The sequence below is a fragment of the Capsicum annuum genome, chromosome 2 (assembly GCF_002878395.1).
Source record: "Capsicum annuum cultivar UCD-10X-F1 chromosome 2, UCD10Xv1.1, whole genome shotgun sequence".
Taxonomy (NCBI): domain Eukaryota; kingdom Viridiplantae; phylum Streptophyta; class Magnoliopsida; order Solanales; family Solanaceae; genus Capsicum; species Capsicum annuum.
Genome location: NC_061112.1, coordinates 54,689,838 through 54,694,926, shown reverse-complemented (window position 1 = coordinate 54,694,926; position 5,089 = coordinate 54,689,838). Strand labels below are relative to the sequence as shown.

At 36.0% G+C, this 5,089-nt stretch overlaps 1 non-coding gene across 1 annotated transcript; it reads right to left on the bottom strand.

The window, feature by feature from the left end:
• Positions 1–4,270: 4,270 nt before the first annotated feature.
• Positions 4,271–4,373, bottom strand: LOC124896421. The gene has a single exon (XR_007052784.1). It is a non-coding gene; the product is annotated as a small nucleolar RNA R71 (small nucleolar RNA).
• Between the last annotated feature and the right edge of the window lie 716 nt (positions 4,374–5,089).

Here is a 5,089-nt window from a genome sequence, read left to right as displayed (position 1 = left end):
GTTATGTCTTTTTTCTAACAAATTCTCTTGCAACCATTATGGACTTGATAATCTGGGTTTTCAAACAATATTTGGAAACAATTTTCATTGTCTTCATAGATAAAATACTCGTCTATTCTGGAGTGAAGAGAAGCATGCAAACCATTTGATGATAGAATTGAAGACCCTCAAAGATCTCCAGTTATTTGTAAAGTTTAGAAAGTGTAAATTTTGGTAGGAGTCAGTTACCTTTTTGGAACATGTAATTTGGGGTAAAAGTATTCATGGGGACTCTCAAAAAAGAGATACAGAGAAGTTCTAGCCTAAGCCTATTACTCCATTTGATATTATGAGTTTTTTGGGTTTAGTCGGTTATTACAGGAGATTTGTTGATGTTTTTCCTCAATAGATGCGTCGTTGACTAAGTTTACACAAAGGGTGGTAAAGTTCCGATGGTTAGACAAGTGCGAGAAAAGTTTTCAAGAGTTGACGGATAGATTGACTTCAATACTGGTATTAGCTTTGCCAAATGGGTTAGAAAGATTTATGTTGTACTATGATGCCTCCAGAATTGGGTTAGGTTGTCTTTTAATGTATAATGGAAGAGAAATAGCTCATGCCTCTAGACAAGTTAAAGATCACAAGAAGAATTATCTTACTCATGATTTGGAATTAGAAGTTATTGTGTTTGCCTTATAAATTTGCAGACATTATTTATATGGTTTGCATATGGATATTTTCACTGATCATGAGTCTCTAATACCTATTTATATAGAAGGAGATAAATCTTTATCAGAGAAGGTGGTTGGAGTTTCTAAATAATTATGATATGAATGTGCTTTACCATTTGAGTAAGGTAAATGTGGTAGCTGATGCTTTGAGTAGGTTGTCTATTGGTAGTGCAACCTGATGTTGGGTGTATTTATATATTCTAGTAACACTATTCTAGCCTTTTTATCCTTATTTTGAGGATGATTCATGTTATATGTGGGTTTATAATGAGATAAATGTGTATCAAAAAGTTAAAGCATGTGTTTATGATGTTCAAAGTGAGTTTCAAACAAGTTTATACCTAAAAGATTCATTTAGAGTTCAACCCAAAAAACTAGTGTTACTAGATTGAGCTAGGTGCTTGTCTAGCTGATTTCGGTGGATTATATTGTGTTTAAAGTGTTCCAAATGATTTCTATGTGTAATTATATGTGGAACAACTTGTTTATAATTCTGAGGGGTCAATTGGATCAAGCCAATGGTTAAAACAATGAGTTAAAGATCAAAGTGAAATTAACTGATCTTAGCTCGTGTTTCTAGTTCGTCGTGTTGGATGTTGTGTTGTTTTCAGATTTAAGTTGATGTTTTTAATACTATAGTATTCTTGATAAATGGATTATTATGATATATGAAGGATATACAAGCTTTAGTTCAAGTGGGAACAACTCAAAAAGGCTTGGAATGGCTCAACGAAGACCTAATACGTAGATTGATTCACTTTTAGACCCCTGGAATGTCTTGGGTGTGTGTGGGATTTAGGAGTGTCCAATGGACGCTTTCAAAAGTTCAATAGATTTAGAAGAGGCCCAAAATATTAACCATGTGGCGCGTGGTGGTCCTAGAGGCGATTAGCCTGCGACGCGGGCTCATTTCGGTGCTCCTTTGCCTTAGAAAAATTCTGAACAACAAATTCCATAGAGGTAGAGCGATATTGAGGCGATGCCTCACCTGGAGCGGGGATTTAACAAGGGATCCACCCCACCTAGTCCGGGGCTCAATAACTGAAGAATTTCTTATCCAACATGGAAAGGTTTTTCTCCTATACTATAAATACATGATGTATCACGTTTTTACATATCTTTTAGCATATTTCAGAGAGCAAAGGGTTGCTACAACTTCTTCATTAGATTTTTATTATTTTTATTTAGTTCATTGTTGTTATTAGTCGTTAATTATAATTTTGTGATTATAATTATAACTATGCATGCCTAAACGCCATTTTTTGGGGTTGAAGCCAAGAACATGATTATTATTGCTATGGATTAAGTTTGTTTTCTTTGCTTATCAATATTGGTTGTTTTGATTATTCTCATTTTAAATATTTTAAGGATTTGAAACCCTTAGATACATCAATTGTCAACCTTGTGAAATCGAGAGAGGGAATAGGGCGATAGAACATGGGAATAAGCAGAGTAAGGTTCTTGATTCTTTATATAATAAGAAACTTGAATTAGTATCTAGGATAGGGATGTACTTACATACCTTACTTGATTCATATGTAGGATGATATTTATTAAGAACTTAAGTGAATTATTACATCCCCACTCAACGATGTAGGTGTAAGGTTCAACTTAGGTAATAGATTAGAGGTTGGGAAACCATAATCGCATAATTAACCCTACAAATCAACAACTAAAATAAGCAAGTTAACGAATGAAATCCAATAGCATAATGTGATTGTTCAGAGAGCTTCAACCCTGGATTTTCTCCTATTGTTTGTTACAAGATCTTTACTTTACACATTATTCACTGTACTTGCAATTGACAAACTCAATTCTCTCTTTTGGTTAATCTCGCATCAAGTGGATCTAAATTATGAATTGAAACTAAATGGTTGCCAAATCTAGTATATATGGGATCGAAAACCTGGCATTCTTGAAGGCCATTATATTACTTGGTAGAGCACGTACACTTGCATGTGCACTTGGGTGCTGTCAAATTTTTGGCGCTGTTACTGGGAACTTGTATTTTGGAAATTGTTTATTTTAGTTTATATTTAGGCTTATTTGATGTTTTTATGCTTGGTTTTGTTTTCGTGTTTGCAGGAGACAAGTTTCTAAGTTTATAAGTTGGCAAGGAATCGGCAGTTGGTAGAACCAAGCCCGGAACCTGAGCAACTTTACCATTAATATAGGAGAGAAGAAATCCTTCTCTTTAGAATCCCGCAAATCCAAGAAGACCAAGAGAACACCGCTCCTATGGCTGAACAACATGCAGCTGGTAGAAAGGTTAGGGAAGTGGCAGTCCTACTTCCAATGAACTTGACTTCCCCAATTGAAAGATCGGAAGCTGGGGGGAATTTCAAATTGAAACACATGGTGCAACTTCTTATTAGTAGTGGACAGTTTGTAGGGCTTTCACACGAGGATCCATAAGTCCACTTACAGACCTTCATTGAGCTTACTGATACATTCACTCCAACTGGGGTGACTCTAAATTATGTGAGGCTGACACTCTTTCCCTATTTAATTTTTAGAGAAGCTAAAAGGTGGTTGAATGCGAAGCTGGCCAATTCATTCATGGGACGAATTAGCCAGAAGTTTCTCAGCAAATTTATTTCATTGGGAAAGACTGCGAGACTTCGTAGTGAGATAGTGAGCTTCAAACAAAAGCCTGATAAAAACCTCTATCATGCTTGGGAATGCTTCAAGGCTCTTCTTTGGGATTGTTCACATCACCAACAGTCGAATGAAGTACTTTCTCACGTTTTTCTAGGAGATCTTGATCATAATATGAAGATATTGCTAGATTCAGCCGCAGGTGGTCAAGCATTGGAGCTAACTTATGATGAGCTATACACATTGCTGAACTACATAGCATAAGGAAATACAAAGTGGCATTCAGATTCTAGAAGTGCCAAAAAAAATTGTGGGTGTACTAGAGGTGGACCATTTCAAAGACCTATCAGTACAAGTTTCTACCTTACAAAATTCGATCAACATTCATTTCAGTGGCATGAAGTTGGGAGCAGCACAACTTGCCGCCACAATAAATGCCATCCCACAAGCTGCAGGTTGGTGTGAAGTATGTAGAAATAGTGGTCATGCGGCTACCATGTGTGCTTTAAATCAAAAATATATGATGTATGTAGGCAATGCTCAAAGGCCTAATTATGGTAATGCCTAAAACATAAAATGGCAAACTCAATCACCAAATCAGTCATGGAATATGGTACAGTTTGACATCCAATGAACTTGACTTCCCCAATTCAAAGACCGGCAGCTAAGGGGAATTTCGAGTTAAAATAAAATATGGTACAACTTCTTATTAGCAATGGATAGTTCACCAGGATTTCACACGAGGATCCAAAAGTCCACTTGCAGACCTCATTAAGCTTACGGATACATTCACTCCAAATGGGGTGACTCCAGATTATGTGAGGCTAAAATTGTTTCCCCATTCACTTTTGGGAGAAGCTAAAAGGTGGTTAAATGCAGAACCGGCCAATTCAGTCACATCATGGGATGACTTAGCCTGAAAGTTCCTCATCAGATTCTTTCTATCGAGAAACACTGTGAGACTTCTAGTGAGATAGTGAGGTTCAAACAGAAGCCTGATGAAAACCTCTATTATTCTTGGGAACGCTTCAAGGTTCTTCTTTGGGATTGTCCACATCACCAATAGTCGAATGATGTACTTACTCACACTTTTGTAGAAGCTCTTGATCACAATACAAAGATTTTTAAGTGTGGGATGGACCCATCATGTTAGGGGCACTTATTTCATACAAATCCCCCACATTTATCAAATATGTTCCCCTCACAACAAGAAAATTACCCATAATCACTCACAATTAAGCAATTCATAACATGATGGGTACATGAATCAAATTATGTTCACTCTCATAAAGATTTCACAAGTTACACACAAATGAACCATAGGCTTGCCTTTAGTGTAATGCTCCACTAATAGTCGAATGTAAAGATTAAGATCAATTAGTACTTTTCCGGGTTGTAATGTAGGCTAATGGAGGGTAGGAACTATTTTGGAATAGTGACTAACCTCTCTAAGCACTTTAATACACTACATTATACATTTAAAATCACTCTCCAGCAACCAAACTACACTTTTTCATTCATCCATACCTTTTGTTTTTGCCCCATCACTTTTAAGCATTTTCACAAACACTTAGTGGGCATATTGTTTATTCCTTTAAGATTCAATTTTCTCATTATCTACAATCATGAGAATATTTCTAACACCATTTATATTAATCCCAATCACCACACATCAATTATAAACACCAATAACTATTACCTTGGGGCATCAATTTCACCTTTTTCTTCTTCAATTTCTTAAACTCCTTTTTCAATTATTTCTTCTTTTTTATTAAAGCACT